This window comes from Ursus maritimus, unplaced genomic scaffold, assembly GCF_017311325.1.
Source record: "Ursus maritimus isolate PB19 unplaced genomic scaffold, ASM1731132v1 scaffold_2, whole genome shotgun sequence".
Lineage (NCBI taxonomy): Eukaryota > Metazoa > Chordata > Mammalia > Carnivora > Ursidae > Ursus > Ursus maritimus.
The window spans coordinates 98,879,286-98,900,272 of NW_024424452.1; the positions used below are offsets into that span (position 1 = coordinate 98,879,286).

The 20,987-nt window shown below is 34.8% G+C and overlaps 1 long non-coding RNA gene across 1 annotated transcript in view; it reads right to left on the bottom strand.

Annotated features, from left to right (window-relative positions):
- LOC103657690 overlaps positions 1-19,114 on the bottom strand; it is a 36,086-nt gene extending 16,972 nt beyond the window's left edge. The window contains exon 1 of the long non-coding RNA XR_566924.2: positions 18,713-19,114. This is a non-coding gene — a long non-coding RNA (uncharacterized LOC103657690). The remainder of the gene's footprint in view (positions 1-18,712) is intronic.
- Positions 19,115-20,987: the final 1,873 nt, after the last annotated feature.

Sequence of the window (20,987 nt, forward strand, 5' to 3'; positions counted from 1 at the left end):
GCAGAAGGTTGAGAAGCAATTTTTGGGGGGATCGCTTAGGTGAAGTATCAAAATTTGCTTGACTCTTTGCAGTTTGGAACTCTGTATCTCAGCCCTGGGGGGAATAAAGGGAATTTGCTTCTGGCACAAATCTCCAGGGGCTCTTTACCCATGGCTCTAAACGGAAACTTCTGCAATCACTTCAACCTTTGGTCAGGACTCTCCCCTGTGGAGATCTCTCCCTTTTACCACGTACGTATAGGTTATTTGTTAGCTGTCTTTAAGAATATTAATTTAGACAAAGAAACAAAGATGGAATTTTTTTTTTACTTTAAAGCTGTGTTTGACTATTTGCTCTACTGTATATTCTATTGCCTTTTATTTCTTTTATGCCTATCGTTATGGGGGAAAGCTCCTTCTCTTGCCTGACTTTTCATGTGTCGTGACTCCACTAGCACACTAGCATAATACTCTTCACTCTTATTCATTCTACTCCAGACAGGCATTTAATTGGAAAGTTTGGAAGGAAAAACTGTGCATGTGAGCCAGCATACATCCATCTCTCTTTGTGTGTGTGTGTATGTGTGTTTTTCGTTCATTCTCTCGCTTTCTCTCCTTGAAGAACTGGCCTGCCTGCAGAATGTGTATACTCTTGGATGACCTTCTCCAAACTATAATTTTCAGCCTGCATGCTCAAAGGTGTAAGCCATATATTTCAAAATGATTAGCTGCAGCAGAAATAAAGATGATAGCCTGTCTCCATCTGTCTTACTTTTTATTTCAGACCTTGAGCAAGGAAGAAGGGTGCTATTTATTCAGTGCCTCAAGAATCCAGATGATGTAAACATTGTTTGAAACAAACAAATCCTTGGCTTCTGCATGAAAATGAAGGATTGCCAACATATATTTACCTATATTTCATACTGTTATTATAACTCCTTTATTTTTTTAATTGTGACTCAAAATTGTGTGTGTGTGAGAGGGCCCAATTTGACATATTCTTACTTTTCTCTTAAAAAACCTAACTCAGTTTCTTCAATTAGCTGTCCTGACACTTCATTTTCTCTGAGGTGAAATGATAATCTGTACTTATATTAGGATAAGTCAAATGAATACAGATGAAGATTTCTGATGGCAAACACCTGTATTATAACTTCCTTTGCTCTATTACAGTGTATAAATTTGACCCAAAACAAATAGCTTTAACAATTTTCTTTTTTTTTAATTTTTTACCACAGATTGTGCTATTTTGTAGAACTAACATGCACTGCCATGACAAACCTTTTAATTCTTTATTACTTCTAGACATTACGAGGAGCCGAGATAGAGGTTGATGACTGTCCTGTTACTGTATTATGATTACTTTATTCTTTCCTTGGGCGTCCCCATTAATTTAGAGGTAGCATTTCTCTCCAATGAGAAAACCTATTAAAACCAAGAGCTAAATAAAAATTTCTCTTCTCGGGAACTTTCTTAGAAATTGGAACCGTAGGGCTTTCAATAGAGGTAGGATGCTATCCTAGCATCATAATGTTTAACCATACAAAAGCTATGACAAACTAGTCAAAACTCTTGAAACTGGCTATATTGGGAGCAGAGAGATATAGAACTCTAAAGGACATAATCTGAGACTATATGTATGTCACAGTCAACACTTCAGAGGGGGCTGATAAAGAACACTATTCATCCTGACAGGCTCACTGAGGTAATGAGCTGAGTCAGCAGAAGAGAGGCCACTCCTGGAGGAGCACCATGGTAGCTGTTATCATAGCTGCTGGGAATCCTACACTGAGGTGTGGTTTCTACAAAAATGAGAGAGAGGACAGAACGCCATTTGTGACACTTGAAATCTCTTTGGAGGTAGCACTGTGCACCTGAGACTCTGTGACCAAACTAGAAATGTGGCTATTGTTTCTGAGTGCCTCACAAGGTTCATCCTGATTCCCTGGTCATGGTGCCCCTTGGCCTCCATTTAGTCTTATGGTGCGCTCCCTTGCTATCTCCCTGAAATTTTGTGTTCTTCATGAAACTATTCTATGTTGTCTCGCAAATTATTGTAACTTAAAATCTTTTTAGCAGTTCCATTTGGCATGTATCCCTCCAGGTCCATCTCCAGAATGAATCAAAATCCCTGATGTTGATATGGCAATTTCTAGAAAGTATGATTCTGTCGTCTGGCTCAAATATCCTTAAGGTTAATTGTGGATGAGTCAAAGTCAAAATAAACCCCTTCTCATTTGCCCTGCACAAAGAAAGGAGTAAAAATCATGGTGTTATTGATGAATGGGACAGAATTAATATGAGGATTCACTGGTAAGATAAGGGATCTAAGAAATATAGGCCCAAGTTTCAAGGTGATAAGTGACAAGAACTCACCTGTCAATTGGACCAATGACTCTAAAATCAATGATCTATGAGCTACTCTTGCTATAAGACTCCAAATTATTCCAGAAATTACAGTTTATTGGGAGTATTTTGTTTCCACCTAACTCCACAAGCACCATGGTATTCCATCAATTCTACTGCTCTGAAATGATTCTGAGACCACTACTTTTTGGGTTTCCAGGTCTGCTGAAAAGATTATATTGGTATCATACATTGAAGACTCAAGAATAGGGCAGCTTTAATTTTGAAGATTTTTGAAGCAGTGATAGGACTGAGTTGACCCAGAGCATGTGGTCAATGCTTGCGCTAACTGCGCTAATGCAGTGCCATCTACATTCTCAATGATATCACTGGTCTGATGAATGTGAACCCTGGAACAAAGAGAATGACATGAATGAATGGTAAGATCCCAAGTGTTACTGGAAATGTATCTGAGTTCTTCCAAATGCCTGTAGATTTATTGGAACAAATGTCCTACAGCAGAAGCTACTTGTTTGATCACATCGAAGGTACTATGCTTGGTGTTTCCTTTCATGCACATGCTCTCAGAATGGGGGAGAATGTGATTATAGTCAGTTAGTAATGACTTGACAGCACTTTTTTATGCAGTATTGAAACAAATGGTAATTATCTGATTAAAAATACTCCTTCAAATTACATGAAACAAGAAACATTAATATAGATCTATTTTTTCCGAAAATGAACTGATACATTTGATTAATCCTTGAATTTCCATTTTCAGATATTGTAGAAATCAAAGAATAGACTTTAGCCCAAAATTATACAGTACATAATTTAATGTTTACTTTTATAATTCTGAGCTTATATTTCCTCTGGTCTTTATTATGAGGATCAATTATTTGAAAATTATTTAAATTAGGATAATTCTGAAAATGAAATTCCTTGAAATTTCTGCTTATTTTGGATTGTGCATGCTTAGGAGGTTGCTATCCCCAAATTTAAGAATTTTGTGATAAATGTTTCTACAACCCTATAGAAAGAGAGTTGTCTTTTAACTTCAGCCTGTATTTTGAATAAAAGTTCATTACTTTGAGTACTTTTATTTTGAATCAAGGTGGTTATGAACACTTTGAGGATGGAGAATAAGTTTTTCTCATGTTTTTGATATCTTCCTACCTGTGTAGGCCAGTATTTAGAATAAACAAGAGCTCCATAAATAGGCATTGAATTAAAGTAGCATAGGGATCCAGTCTCTATCTTTTCACTGTGACCAGAGTCTACGTAATTTGGTGAACATCTCGTTTGCTTTCTACTCTTCAGGGACACCATGTTAGCTTAACTTTACTCTTTATGGAGATGGTAACAAATTCATGATAATACAGGAATATCTTATTGAATGATTTGAAAATCACTTATGAATATGAAGGTTTAAGAGAAAGCTAGATGCAAATTATAACAAGTATTTAAATATAAAGCTTTCTAATAAGAGTTTTTTAAATGATTTTTGCAATAGCTATTCAGTAACATTTGAAAGACTGGTTAGAGTAGTTACTTTTCAGAGACAAATAATGGAACTTCTTCAGGATGGTCAACATAGATTTAGAAGACAGCCTCAACTTTATTATAGAATTTCTCAGAATTTAGAGCAACATTGCAGACAGGAAACTGCCAAACTAGCTTCCAGTCCCTCGCTATTACGCTTGACCTTTAACAAGTTTTACCACAGTAGGCATACTAGATGCATGTTTTAAAATAGTGAATACCTTCAAAGATATTTTCAAGTGAATGAAAAAAAAACACATATAGTAAGAATTCTTTCAGATGTAATATATTTAAAAAATGTTCTGTTGTTTGTGGAATGAATGAGTTTCTGTAATGAGTTTCACTACCTGCCATGAAATCAAGAACTGTTTTTTTTTTTTAGAAAGCTGAGAAGCAACAAGAAGATTTTCGGGCAATGACTGACATTTCTTCTCCAAGAGAGAAGTTGATTTGAGTCAGAGTTTCACATCTAGAAACATCCAGTTGACTAGCACTTAAAAAATCACGAGAGGGAAAGTCTCGTGAGTCCAACCAAGCCTCCAACTAAACTGAATTTTAGTTGTTTATATAAATTTTAGAAAATGCCAGAAAAAAATTGAGAGGTGTGAGATTTTAGAATTTCTAAGTACCTATTTTTATTTCTTGACAGACTCCATTAACCCTGATCCAAGATTGAGATTGTTTACAGATTTTCTTTTTTAAACCATGAGAACATGAACTATGTTGATGTCCAATATCTTCTCTAGAGCTAACATTCAGTAAACATTTTAGATTGATTATGAAATGGCCACATTGTAACAATTTGATAGCTCTGTCTGTGTGTATAATTTTGTCCTTTCATAAGGATCATTGGTGACTGCATTCATTTGGAGGGAGGCCATTACAGGCTGACTTCTGTGCTACTGCAAATTGTCTTAAAGCTGAGTTCAGTGCATTTACTAAAATGCTGTGAGATTAATTTTTAAAATTTGTGACCAATACTAGTATACACTTTTTTTTTTTTTTTGCAGCATTACTGCTGTTTAGATGGAATAGCACAATATACTATGTTGATGAGGTAAAGGAGATAAAAAACAGGAAACTGATGAGCCATAGTGAAATATGATTGAGAACAAATTGATTTCATAAAACAAATATAATTGGCATGACAATAAAAGGTGTACTATCCACATAGGTCAAACTCTATTATAGTGACTTCCAAGAGAACTCAGTATATAGGAATTTTAAATAAATAAGGAAAATAAATGGGCTTTTCCATGGTGCCTATACATGTTCTGTCTCAATGTTCCTTGTAATGGAACTCATTAGAGAGATTTGACCTGCACATCTAAGAATTGATTACCCATGATAATGTGAGATCAAGCAGGCATCCTTTCTAGAATTAATACCATCTTGCATTTATAAAATGCTTTATTACACTGATGTGTCCCCTCCCCCCCCACCTATTATCCCATATTTTAGGACAATAATAGAAGAAGAGCCATGAAGAAAAGCAGTTAGATGCCCAGGTGAAGTGCTTGGTCTTTGGGTTCAAATGCTAGTCCACCATACAGGCATTGTGGCAGCTTGGGATTATTACTTAGCCATCCTCTTTCTAAATTTCTTCATTTCCAAAAAAGGAATAATAATGGGACTTACATCATAGAAATTTCAATGAGAATTAGATGTACTGTACATAGCACTATGATTTACTGGCAGTAAACACTTAATAAACATCTGTAGTGTCATGGGATATATAGGGTACGTGTGAGACTGTTCACAGATGAGAAGCTGAGTAACAAAGGGGTTAAGTGCTTCTGAAAGAGGTTTGATGCTTCTTATTAAAACAAATTGACTCAGCTTTATCTGTAGCAGGGCTTCTATCAGAACTAATGTTATTAAGCAAATGGAAATGTTGTGCTTTCATCTCTATGTTTTCTTTTATCCAGTCATTTTTAGAGAGACACCTGAGAAATGGAAAGAATTCTATCTTATCATGCTAGATAATTTACTCCATGAATTTGGATTACTCACTTCTCTCTTCAGGGCTCAGTTTCTTTGTCTACGAGTAACCTCTAAGGGCCTTTTCAGAGTGAAAATAATATTATTTCACACACTAGATCATAAAACTCTTGAACTCTGAAGTTTGACCCTAATAAATAAATTTCCTAAATTAAAAGAAAAGAAATCCACATTGTGACCATGAAAAATGCTACATTTTATTTTATGTGTATTATTTAGGCACTGATATTTTCCTAGCTCACAACTTGCTTTGGTTTAGCATCCCATTTCAAAAAATAAGTTATAATGAAAATTCAGATGCATAAATTCAACTTAGTATTGACAGCAATTATGGAATTAAAGTTTTCCCTACCAAGTTCAAATGTGACCATTAATAATGTATTGTGTGTTTCTGTGTGCATATGGTATAATGAATCACAGCTTTACAGAATGACAAAATCAAATCTGATATGGGTAAATATTTCTGAAAGCCTACATGATTTTCATTAAATAATTCACATTTTCAGTTAAGGAACTACTTTCTAGACTTAATATGATACTTTTATTTTTCTCTATTCTCCCTTTCTAAAGATTAGGCTTATATGATTATTTGAATACAGCGACTTTTTTTTAAAAAAGAGGGATAAAAAAATCATAGACATTTCCACAGTTTCATATTATAGATAATTTTATAACACTTGATTTTTGTATGCTGTGAATATCTGCAAAGGCAACTTAATTTGGATCTACTCTGTGTTTCTACCACATTTGGGAGGCAGAGATAATTTTGGTGGACAAACAGATATAAGAAATCAGTTTCTAATTGTCTGATTTATGACATAATCTGAATAGTTGTTAAATTGTTGATCACAATTTCCACAATTAACAAAGGATAAGCTAAAATCTCTTATATCTACTTTAGTAGAAAAAAAATCCCAGTATAGTTATAACTCTTTATATTTCAAGTGTATTTTTATAATTCATTTTACATTTATTATTTAACTCACTGACATGATATTTTCCTCCATGGATTCCCATCACTCATGCTGCAATCCTGATTTTTAGACTTTTAGTATAAGCCCTGCTTCTGACATCTGAAACTGAAAATTCAATTCCTTGCATTTATTCCCTGTGGAAGTTGTATCTACATATATCACAGTTATAAACTAGTTTAAACCTAAAGCATAGCCTGAATTAGCAAGAGAATTTATAACTTTCCTAAGTGTTCATAAACAAGAAATCTGAGTAAATTTGCATTGCTAAAATTCAGGGTAAAAACTTCCTCAACAGTATTTCAATGATCAACTTCCTAATAATAAAAATAGGGGTAGTGCTAACTTGAAATACAATTTTGGTAATACCTTGAAGATGTCTATTTTGTAACTCTTAGTATTAATGTCCAGATCAGCATCTGGGAAACCCCCACAGTCATACCATATGATTGCAATAATAACAGTTAAGATCTAGTGAATCCCTTCTTCAGTTGCACAACCCAGTGGTTCCAGATTATTATGGAGTTTGCAAAGACTATCCCACACACACATACACACACACAATCTTTATGAAGAAGTGACCATGTTGTTTCCTGGCCTGACTTGGTTCATCAGTAAAATGCATTGTCTGAATTATTTAACTTCTCCTTAAACTACATGGCTTTACATATGATATTTTATGCAGGAAATCAGCAGATTCAGATGAAGGATATCCTTCACAAGGCACATATAGGAATCAAAATTTATAGACAAAGGGATTTAACAAGTGGAAATTAGACATTTAAAAGGAATCATTTTTGAAAAAGTATAAATATGACTAAATTTCCAATAGGCTGGACCACTTGGCACATGTGGAACATATTGAGATTATTTTGAAAGCACAGAATTCATTAATCTGTTAGTAGTCTCAATTTCAGCTAATCATGCAGAGGTATGTCCCAGGATCTTGAAGATCCAGTAGCTCTAATTCCCTAAACTACAGACAGGGAAACTGAGGTCCCAAAAGAGCCACCCAGTTACTTAGTAACGTATCTTCTTATTCCTTACCCCAGTGTTCTTCTTATTTGCTGTGTGACTGTAATGAGAAACAGACATAAAAATACTGAGAGATGTTAATGAATTGACCAGAGTTTGGAGAAATGAGAATTAAAAACAAAACAAAACAAAAAACCCCAATGAATGACACTGACTATGAAATTACCTGAAGATAATTATATAAGGAAGATGATAGGTGGCTGAGAAAAAAAGAAAGAAAAAATTTCCATAAATATTTGGTAAATATGTTTTGCAGTTCTTTTGGCCATGTATAAGAGGAGAGCCTTTAAAGACCAGTTTTCCATACTCTCCAATTCGTTTTATAGTAACAAAGTGATATCTTTGAATAAATGACTTGGTATACAAAAATTACAGAAGAGAAAAATTTTAAATATGTTGTATAGCAATTTCTTCTTTTAAGAAATAGTACAGTCAAAATCATAAAAACGATTTTTTGTATTATTTTCATTATTATTATTATTATTATTATTTGCACCTAGCCTAAAAGATCAGGGGTCACATTTATTGAGGGCTACAACATATTCTGGTTTGAACCTGAAAAAAAGATGGAGTCTTGCGTACTCATCTATTATCATCTTTAAACTATGTCAGCCTACATACTGCCTGGAGTAAATATTTACCAGTGGTTACTACTGTCCAGTCTTGAAATAACATGTAGTTTATAAATGAAAGTTGAAAATACAATTTTGTTGGAGAGCGAGGGCAAGTATCTGACCTAGGTATTTTAGTTACATCTTTTCTGAGGCATTAAGATCTTGACTTAAGTTTTAAATTGGCTTTAGGTATCTCTTGATAGATTGCTACCCAAATAATTAGTAAGGGATTTACAGGGAAAAAATAAATTTAAACTCGCCTTCAGGTAATTCTAAAATTTTCTCTCTGAAGATTATGTTAAAGGTAACCCATAACAGTAAAGGTTCTGATGCAGATTTCCACTCTGATGCCCTCACAGAGGGGTACGTAGCATTAAGAGGTCTATATGGCAATGAATTACCACATAGCTTATGCAAATCCATAGCAATACTGTGCTCAAATAAGGATCTTGGTTTCAATACATTTTTTCAGAAATGCACTGGCTCCTCTTTAAAGGGAAATCTGACTCCACATGAAGAAGCAAAAAACAATCCTAAAGTCAATGCTCATTTCTTTAACTATGATATTGCTGACATTTTCTTATCAAATCAAACCAAACATAACTCTGTGGCTCCTTAGAATATTTTAAAATAAGCATCCATATGAGATACTATGAGTGTAAATGTATGAAAACTAACATCCATGAAGCTACCTATAATTACTGCTCCTTTATCAAAACAATAAAAGGAGGGCAATAGAGATCATGTCAAAGTATAAAGCTGTAATCACATTAGCAATCCCTTATGTAACAAGAAAACAGTAAAGTGTAAAAGGCTCGATTCTAAAGAATTTGAATAAAAGGAGACAGGAGACCTTTTCTCAATTTCTGCAACCAAGGGAGTTAGTAGAGGTAGGGCAAAGAAATCTTTTAATTTAAATCTTTATATTAAATCATCATTATGGTTTTTTAACTAGAAATGAATAAATACAGTTTCCAACAAATATGTTCACCTGAAAATTTTTCAATAATTTTAAGGTAAATTAAGAAGCAGCGAATGTAAGAACTTCATATTTGATACTTCGTTCATTTTTTATTCTTTGTGATACATAACTAGGGGATTAAAAATGAAGATATGAAAGATGATCTAGCAAGTAAAATGTAGTGTTTACTCCTAAAGGCAAAGGGACATCAGGAAATAGAGACTGGGCTTTTCAACTGGATACAGTTTGTTTCTTTAATGGCTTGGAGTAAATGAAGAAAAATATTAAAAATTGTTGATCTTGGTGGTAGAAACATGAAAATACATTTACATTGCTTATACCTTTTGTGTAGTATGAACTATTTCTAAATTAAAAATGATTTTTTCCTACCTTTTGTATTCTAACTTACAAAGACAAGTTTATATCTGACTTCTTTTGTGAAATTTTAAAACGTTTGTTTTCCTCATAAGTTAGAGATTTCCTTTTCCTCAAAGTTCAAAACCATATATTTAAAATAAGTAAATTTATATAATTTAGAGAACTGTCAATTAAACAAAACTTTCAGCAGAAAGATAAAATTTTAAAGCTTTTAATGTATTCCATACCTAATAGCTTTATTATCCCCTTTTATGTTTATATAATTAATTTTGAGTCATTTTATATGCTTTCTGCATGTTATCTAACATTTCAGAGGCATAAACATGGCTATTTTACTCAAAATATCAATTAATGCATCTGTATAAATGGATTTTCTCTTAGAGTTATCAGACACTATGTAAATACAGAAATATCCTTTATAGAATTGTTGAAGTAAATAAGTGTGACTATATTCCAGGATCAGATACCGGGGCATTTTGTGTTTTCTTCTCTTAGTGAATGCAATTTTTAGAAGTAAAATTAATCCTCTAGAAAACAAAAACAAAACCTAGAACATAGGAGCTTCAGGTATTACTAAGAGTGTATACGTAAAAATTTAAACAAAATCATTATAGATGATTTTCTCTGTTAACTTCAAGGATAATTTGTTTAGACAAAAATCACTACCTTAAATACCTTACAAAAATTCATCATAACAGCAAACATACCAAGCTGGTTTAAATATAAGCTGCAATGGGATTACCTTAGTTATATCTTGAAGAACACCTATAGTCGCTGTGTATTAATTATAAGAGAAAGTGGATATAAGTTTACAGATCTTCTTAACCTTTCTCTCTTTTTTTTTAATGCGGGCATCGTAACTACTGGCTTGCTTTTTATGCTAAGCACACTCTGTTCATTCACAATTTGAAGCTTGTACATAGTGTCCAATAATGGTAAAGCACTTGCAAAAATGTTGCACCTGGAACAGGGAGGAGTGAGGAGAGCAAAGGTCAAATCCAGGCCTTAATAAGCATTGACTAAACAGACTTTAGACTCAGTGAAAAGTCCAGACGACCCCTGCAGCGTCATCTTACAGCTCTGATTTTCTTCTTTTCAAGATGTAGTATAATCCATAAATACAACCAAATCACTAGCAGCTTAGGCTTTGGTTTGGTTTTTATCTTCCAGGGTTCCCCCCCTTCACAGAGATTTGAAAAATTAACCCTTTTCTGTCCTCAGACAAACGAAAGAATGAATTTCTTCCTGGTCACTGTTGTCAGCTTAAATCTTTACGTCCTTTTGGGGCTTGGGGGGCACTCTGTGAAGTGCTTACAACCAGAGCAGTGGCCAGAGTGTTTCATTTTCTCCCCTTAAACGTCAACGGATATCCCAGAGATGGCTAATAGCAACAAGGTGATCAGAGACTCTACAGATCAGTGAAATATGTCTCTTTCATGAATGCTTCTAAGCAATAAACATAATACTTAAAACCTTACATGGGATTTTGGTTTAGTTCTGGTTTCCCATCACACAGAGGTTACATTTCCATACAGATTTCTAGATAATCCATACGGATGATAAAAATATAATCAACTAGAATCAACTTTTTGACATATTTGCCTCATTCTGGATTCCCTGGTACAGTTCCCACTCTCATACTCTTAACGGACATAATCTCTTTTCATACCTTTGTTCTATTCCACATTTGCTAAGGGAGAGGTTAGGCCTTTTAAGTTAAAACAGCAAATTTCCCTGCAGGAAATATACCAAACCAAGAATGAATTGGAATGAAGAGTCCACCTTAAGTACATTACTTGAGAGAAAACTTGCACTCCAAAGTGGGTATAGTCCACGTGCTGGAAGTGAGAGCTGTCCAATCACATTCAGTGTAATCCTGTTATTCTATTTACAACACTGCAGATTTTCAGAATGCCAAAGACACCTGCATCTGTCCCTACATTTATTCTTTTGATGTCACATATACCCTGTTTGCCCCACTTCCTTCACAGTTTAAAGATATAAAATTAAAAAAAAAAAAATCAGCTCTGAGTGTAAACCATAGCTGCATAATTAAGGGTGAGGCAGTCTTACCTAAGCAGGAGTGGCTGAGAACATAGAAACTGGGTGAGAAGCCTCAAATGTTCAGATGTGTGCTCTAGTCTGGGGGAAGATTCTTTAGAAGGAACGTGAAAACAGATACAAATGGTGTCCCTGGAGAGTTGAACGGGGCCTGGGTTTCTCGAGGATCTCTGTCTCTGACTGATGATCACAGGCTTACAGAACAGGAAAGGGGATACAGTGAGGGGCAGACATTTTACACAGCTGCAAGGCTCCCAAAACTGATCACAATTTCTCCTGTGCTATTCATCTAAAGAATTAGGATATACAGGAAAACAGACTAGCAAACCTCAACCATGATCCCATATAAATAAAAATACTAAAATTCATTTAGTATTTCTGATTATCTGTGATCCCACAGAATCAAGACCCGTCTATTTTTCAGAACAACATGGAAGAAGAGAAAGTGGGAATAACTCAGATATGTATTCCTTGTTTATACCTGTTTTGAACATCCTAGCTTCAGCCATCTGAATTTATAGCACCAATATAATTTTAATTATTTTTCCCAAGATCCCGTTATCCATTATCTCCTACATAAATGGCAAGATTCACTGTCAATTAGAATTTGTTGTTTTAGAAGTAAAACTTAGCTAAAAATGTGTATAATTTTTAGACTTTGTATTACGCTTTTCTGTTTATATTTAAATGTCTCAGGTTTCTAAATGTATTTTATGCATTTAGGGTAATAGAACAAAAATGGGCTAAATCATTACCATATATATTTTTTTCTAATGGATTTTTTAAATTCATGAATCAGGAGAAAAATTATCAAAAATAAGACATTGTAATTAATGCATATACTTCATGATATTATGAGAATTTAAATATTTTGGTAATACAAATTAACTTTTTACAAGGTTCATAAAGAATTGACTTTATATGTCGATGGCTCAGAACGTGTCTTCATAAGTGTGAATCCCATAGGCACCTGAATTTCAATTTTTGTGAAATTTTGATGCAAAGAAATCCTAATTGATCTGATCAGTCATCAGATGCATTTTTCCAACAATTGCACTAGGGTGGCTTTTGACGAGACATCCCACTGTTGACAACTAGTGGATTTGCTTGAGGTAAAAGGCTACCTGCAGAAGAATGAGCAAAGAATTCCAAATCAGAGACAGCGTTACTGTGAGGCCAATTTTTTTCAATGACGCTGATGTTTAATTCAGAGTTTTTCTAATCTCTATTATATATTTTAAAAATATGCACTTTTGGTACATGTTTCTATCTTTATTAGTCAAAATAATGTCAGGGTCGGAAGGATAACTTGTTTTCATCTAACACTTTTACCATCCGAAAATTAAAATTTTAAAAAGAGAACATCTTTGACTCTTTGAAGTAATAAATAAACTATGAAGAAAATTATTTGAGTCAAGAACTTGTCCAGAAGAAACAAAACCTGAAAACTCACATGCCCACTTTCACAGAATATATGATTTGCTAAGTGAGCCACTGGCTATATAGATCATCTTCGATGCTTGCTATCTTTTTGTAATCCAAGTCCAAATGAAATCTCCAGATCTTTTTTCTTTTTTATATAACGACTACACACATAATGGACCAAGAATTTTATATGGTGGATATTTTAACATAAATTTAAAAGTATATGTATGTTCCAGTAATGATGATTTGTTCAAAATAAATTGAGTATCATCATTCTTTCTTAACTCAATCATTATGCCAATATTTTAATGCTTTTTTAAACCGATCACTTGCTTACCAGCTAGTTGAGAGACTATGGAGGTGCATGATAACTTTTTTGGGATTACATAGGATGAAATGGCAGAAACAGCCAACTCACGTAATTTGCCTTGAGGATTAATCTCGCAGCTATATTAATTTTAATAAAAATTAAATGTTTTCCATTAGTTTAGATTGGCTGGTAAGGGAAAAACACAAAGACAAAACTGAGGCAGTGAGCCTTACAATGCCTCCACTGATTTCTCCCCTGGCCCTTCCTCTGCACATGGTCAATTAGAATTGAAAATCCTGTGCTGATTTCATTCGCTGGAATTTTTAAGCAGGTCAGGAAGAAAGATGTTATTGAAAGGAAAAGTCTCATCTAAATAAGAAAGGAGCACGTGGCCATCTGGTCTTAGCTATACATATAAAAAGTTATTTCAGCTGAACTGCAGGCTTGATGTTTAAAAAGATGTGCCAAAAATCAACCCAAAATCTGTTTACGGTAAAATATCCCAAATGTTTCTTTTTCAACCTCCAAATATGCAGTACACAGTTCATTTCCTATCTGTGATTCATGAGCCCATTTGACCCCAGCGCCTCACTGAGCTTGACTGAGTTTCAGGCAGTGGAACATTCAATCACTCTTAGAACACTACTCCTTAATGGGATATCAACAGGACCGTGGGTCTTTTGAAAATTGTGAAAATAACTTGGATAGTTTTCACTCAAATTAGTTTTGAGTGCTGTCTGCATGTAGGCTTGAAAGAATAAAATCTGAAGCATGAGGCAACCAAACCAATTTTCCTTCCTTTCTCATTGTGACTTGAGGTTCCTGTTCATTCTCTGTGCAGTGCTCGGGCATCTACTCAAAATAATTTCAGGTCTCAAGCCTAAAGGCAAGTTTTTTAAAAAACCCAATCTATCCTTTCATAAAGAGAAATTATAGTGTGAGTCTACTTTTAGAAATCATCTTCATAATGTTAAGAAACAAAGTTTTTCTAAAAAATAACATTTTATACTGTTTGCCACATTAAAGTCATATCTTTTGATATGATTGAAATATGTTTTGATATGAGGCATTTGCAATAATTACATCATCAATACATTAATTTAGCCATCATCTGAGTATGTCCTTCTGCTAGAATAGATATAGCTATGTTGACCTCCCCATCTAAATTTCATTGTATTAAAATATGTTAATATTCTAACTCAAGATCCTTAAAAAAAATCACCTCCGGTTATAATAAAATACCAACAATTATTTTTGGTCATAAAACTACATTCAAATATATTTTATATATACCCTATCTATCCACATATGAAAGAACACATGATTATAATATCAACATATATGCTAAGCAAGAGAGTAGGTTTTCACTAAAGTGTTCAGATAAATAATTGAATTAAGGATATTCTAATATATGAAACAAGAATCTTGACATATCTCTGACATAAGATATCATTGGTTGTTTTTGTATATTTACTATGTTTGTTCTGCCATTTCAAATAAATCATTACTATTGTGTAAGAAGAATAAACTGTACTATAGTAAATTGTTCTTTCTCCTTTATGCTCTGAAAAACCATTTGTTCTTGAATTGGCGTTACGTAGTTCAACTATTTCAATCAAGTCCATTATCTTCCTTTCTTTGAAAGATGCCTTTTTAGTAACCTGTATCCCAGTGGGCAATGTCATGTTTTGTTTTTAGAAAGTAGGTGAAATTTAAATCCAACTACTTATTCATTTTTTATGTTTGACAAAACAATTATATAATTCATCCTCAGGCATGAACTCCACTATATGCTGGAAGAACTATTTATGTAAAAATTACGGAGTCAAGCCCAAAAATTTCTCAAAAAAGTTATTTATTAGTTCTCACTGGAGTCTTACCCCACAGAATGTCACCTAACTTGTGTAGCTTGTTTTTTCTAAGTACAAAATGTGTCTGTTCTTTGAGCTATATACTTTTCTCAACAAAAGTAACATGAAAGCAAAAAAGAACAAAACACTTTTTCTCTTGTTTTAAAACAATCACACAATACCTCAGCAAAAGTAATCTCAATTTATATGTTGTATAAATCGTGCTGTTCATATACATATGTCTTGCAAATCCTTTCAAAAATTAATCCTTTTCTAAGTATGCAAGAAAGAAGTATTCAGAGCATATTCCAAAATTCAAAATTCAAAAAAATAATGTATCAAATACTTGGTATATAGGAACTGGTAAGTATACCCGCCGTTCTACATTAATGAAGATTAACTTAAATTACATATCGAAACTTAGTAATTAAGAGACATTATGTATGCACGGTTGTTCTATATTTATGTCTCAGATATGGCAATATATTTTCATAAAATTACTAAACTTTGTTCTATTTGAATTAAGTAAAATAAAATAGTACACTTAAATACACACATTATTAAAAATCGAAACAACTTGTTTGGTGGATAACTGTTTAGTGTAAGACCCATAAAATAAACTTGAAAATAAAAACAAACACTGCACCAGCCCACAAAATTTTAACCCAATTATTCTCTAACCCAGAGCACATGAAATGAACATTACTTTTAAATCATTTGTATATATTCTTTCTTTAACCAATAAGTTGAGTGAAATGATTTAATGTTTGCAAAAATTTACATAGCAAATAAGAATCACCAAGTCATACCACCTACCAGTATTGTAGCATTTTTATCCAAGGGACCGCACAATGTTTACCATTTCTACATCCTATTCAGGGCATTGAAATTCAGCCACCTCTAAAATGTTCAACCAGCATATTATTAAGGCTTCCTAGAACCAGAAAACTCTGCCTGACTACAGACAGATACCTTGATAAACATGCCCATACTGCCCCATAAACACATCTTCAAGAAAGAGATAGCTACAAATAAAATAGTCCTTTCCTGTGGGTGTTGGTTAACCCCACAAACATGTGAACTTCCTATGGGCACACACCCAACAGACATTGGCGATTAGGTGATTGAAAATGTTGCCCACAAAGGCGAAATTTTATATGTGATGACATCACCAGCAAACCAGGGTTTCTCTGTGATATAATGATATAATTGCCTGGCTGAATGTGTCTCTTGAGTGTGTGTGTGTGTGAGAGAGAGAGAGAGAGAGAGAGAAAGACGGTTAAAGAACAGCATCATCAGAAATGCTATAACCTTCTGCAAGGTTTGCAAGAATCTTGCCACAGACCTTTGACTTTTTCCAGATTTCATACAGCTTAAGTTCATTCAAAAATGCATTTCCCACATGAGTAAATTGTGTTTTGTTTAGTTAGCACACTGTTAATCCTAAAATATCCCCTTGACGGGTCTGTCGAGAGATGAGATTTCTACACCCAATGAGGCATGTGTATCTGTACAATATGATGCAGGAGTTGCAGGGTCCCTTGAGACCTGCATTTGAACGGATAAGACGTCTTGGTTTTAAAGGTAATGAAAGGGTTAAAAAATGAGGCTGTCTGGGGTAAAAGAAAGGGGATATTGTTGTCTTTAATCTTTCCGCAGTATGTGTAAGACTTCCATCCCGGATCTGCACATAGCAGTGGAATAGGCTCGGCATGCATTGCGTGCAAGGTCCTTGATTGTAGAGGGGGGGAAAAAAACCTGGCTGGAGTCCAGACAGGCTGGAGCTCTGTTGATCATTATGTCTAGCCTTCAGGTGTCTCAGCACACAGTGGGCGGCGGTGGGGGAGGTGTAGATAACATGAGAGCAGACAAAGAAAAAAAAATGGTGTATTTTAAAAAGATTATGCGAAAATTTGTGTCCAAGTCCTCTTTAATAAATGAATCCTACCGTCTTGGACTTTTATAATTAGAACACAAGCTCTGCTCTGGCAGATCTCTTTAAGCCATAATTAGTTATGTCTGGAGCCTTTGAATAATTCCTTTCAATAATTGATGGAGTTGATACTCTCTTTTAAAAATAAGGAGGGCAATGTTTTCTTACAAACTCTCTTTTTGTTGGAGGGCTTTGTTCAAAATCTTCATCAGTCACAATCACATTGATTTGATCTGCCTTTTAATTTCTTATGAGACTTAGCTTATAACTTTTTAAGAATTTGGATGATTCTAGAAGTAAAGGCATAATGCATTGCTAGATTACCCTAGCTGAATGTAAAAAGAAAGCAATAATACAGGATCATTCTTCCCTCATTTGTTTCCAATTATTTTATAAATTAAAAAAAAAAACTGGTTTGTATGTGGCTTCTGTTTGAAACTCCAACAAAAAACCTTAGCAAGCATGTAAGTTAGATGCTAAGTGTATCTTTTGCCTTCTAGTAAGAAGAAATCCCAAATTCTTTTATTCTTCAAGCATTCTATAAAGAAGCTTCCGCATGCTTCCTCCCCACCCCCACATCCTCACTCCACCCTATTAGGAATTTCAAAAAAAAAAAAAAAAAAATCTTTATACATGGAAGGCTGGATCCTGATACAGAAAGCTGTCTTATCCTTCTATCTTTACACTGACCACTTTAGCCAGTCACCTTTCACTTCTGCCGGGACTTTATTTCGCATCTTGTGGACGAAAACACCGAAACCAGCTCGGTCTGTATCATTATTATGAAATGAAAAGTGGTGGTTAAAAAATAAATAAAAAGAAAGCTCTGGCTTGAAGCCATTGTTCGGAATTTAAGAGCTATTTGCCCCCAAGTGTCTTAGCAGTCTTTCATAGCTAATTATAATAACTGTCAGATGTCTGGAAAGTCTATGGTACCCTTGTCAGTGGAGTCAGCAAAGTTTGTCTTTTATTTTTCTCGGGGACAGATCAGATCTGATGAGACGTAAAGAATGAAAAGAAGTGAACTAAGTACATATGTATGTGCCTTCATCTTTCAGCACACAGGAGCAATGTTCCGGGGTGCAGCCCTCCTGCAGCTACTCTTTGGAACGCCTGACTTTTAGTTTTAATTCTTTATCTTTAACATAATAAAGCATGCAACAATTGTCCCCGAAACATCTTCCTGCCTGCCGAATACCTTTCCGTACACATATAAAAGAGTGCCCTAAAAATCTTCAAATCTTTGATGCTTATGACATACAACTATTTTAATCAGTACACTTGACGGAAAGAAATGTATACTTACAATTTCAGAATGGTTATTTGTGCTAGTTCCTTGTCCCCGGAGGCACAGCAGAGGCTTTTGCCAGACTGTCCCTGATGCAGGTGCAGAATCCCCGTTTTCCTGAAGGAGGGAGGTAGGAAAGTGCTTCACAAAGTCACTCGGAACTCAGCCACTTGTGCTCAGGCATCCCTTGCTCCTGTGAAAGCTGTACTGTCTGCAGTTCTGAATTGAACTAAATTACAGCCCATGTGAAAGCCAGGGGCAGCGAGTCATGTGGGAGACACACAGCCGTCCTATTGGCCACCCAGCCATAGCTTAGGCACTCTGCCTTTTCCACCATTGGTGAATAGTTAAAACTGAAAGCATCTAGATCCTCCTCTTGAGCTTATTTGTCCTTTATGTGTGGAAGAATGACTGTAGGATTTTACAGTGACAGAATTAGTTAAGAAAGGGACTGAAGTCATCCTTCACAGAGACCAGTGGGAGGAGATTGGAAGCTCAGCTTTTTCAAGACTTTTTTTTCCCTTTTGATCCCCCAGCCCTGCAGTGTTGTCTGTGATTTGCCTGTTTGCCTGTCAGAAGAACGTGTTTGTTTATTTGTGTGTTTTCCCAGTTAACTTTGGAGGTGACAGAAAGTAAATTATCATCTCATTCCTTTGTGGAACTCAATCATGTTTTGAAGCACAAAATCATTTTTTTTTTCAGTGATGAATTCACAGATTTTATTTTGATCAAGAAGCTTTGTTGCAGTTCTAAACTAGCAGGCTGAATTATTCAATAATGACACAGAAATAGAATTAACTTTTTTGAGTAGCTATTACGTTTTGGAGAAGGCAGGGGGAAAAATAACTCTGGAAAACATTAAAAGGCAACAATGTCAAGGAAATCAAAGAAAGGGCTTCAGCTAAGCAGGGATGAAGAGGAAGTATAATTTTTCCAAAGTCATTTTTTAAATTTACCTCTTATGGTAATGCAAAAATTTCATAAAACTGGCAGCGAGGAGTTACATTTCAGCTATTTCAGGATGATTTCATTCACCTGATTCCTAAAAATCTCTGGTGCATTTGTAACGATTTAGAGGTACAAGTTATCTTAGAGATCATCTACTCTGACAAATAATAACTCTATTCATTTATACTGATCCACAGAGTTATGCAAAATAAGTGAAGGAATTTCTAAGTGAGTAGTAGTTTGCTCTTTCTTGTTGTGTACCTGCTAAAACATAGTCATTCTTGATTAATTTCATCATTGCAACAACCCATAGAGTCCATTTTATTACTTTCGTTTCCTGTTGGCAAAATTGGGTACTTTACTACCATGGTTTTAACCCACATATGACTGATTGCATGTCCATGTTTTCAACTAGATAATTTGCCTTCTAAAATAATAATGGTCATGATTGCTATGGGTACCTTCTTATTATGTACGCCAGCTAACATGCACAGCACTTCACATCCTCTGGTTTAATCTTTACAACTACTAATAAATTAGTTTTTCTGTTATCCCTGTTTTATAGATGAGAAAATGGGGCTTATACTACCCAGAGTCATGGAGTTGGTAGTTGATGGTACTTGATTCAAACCAACTCTCATCCATTTTACACACCATAGACATTCTCATTATGATGCTGAATAAGGTTTTTTTATAAATTTTTTTTTCTGGTATAATATATTTGATTATTTCAGCATAAATGGAGAATACCCACTTCAGTCATGTAAGTGTGTTTGGTTCAGACCCAGACCATACCATTAAAAGTGACCCACGTGTGACTATAAATAGGCATTAGAGTAGCAAGGAGCCATATTTTTCTCTGCACCCCTCAAGAGCCCTTGCACAGAATCTCGCAATGATAGACGCTTCCATATTTGTTGAAGGAATGCACTTTTCCCAGAACATTAGTCTGGGGCTTAAGGAACCCTACAACTGGTTCAGAGTTTGAAACCCATGGAATAATAGGATCAGACAAGTCATGGATCCTTTCCAAAATGGCGTCAAAAATTCCATTCCTGGGGGCACCTGGGTGGCTTAGTCGTTAAGCATCTGCCTTTGGCTCAGGGCGTGATCCCGGCATTCTGACATCGAGACCCACATCAGACTCCTCCGCTGGGAGACTGCTTCTTCCTCTCCCACTCCCTCTGCTTGTGTTCCCTCTCTCACTGCCTCTCTCTCGCTCTGTCAAATAAATAAATAAAATCTTAAAAAAAAAATTCCATTTCTGCTGGGAAGTATCAAGAGCCCTCATGGAGTTTCTTGAATGTGTCCCTCCTGCAGCCTAAATCATACAAATTAAAGGGAA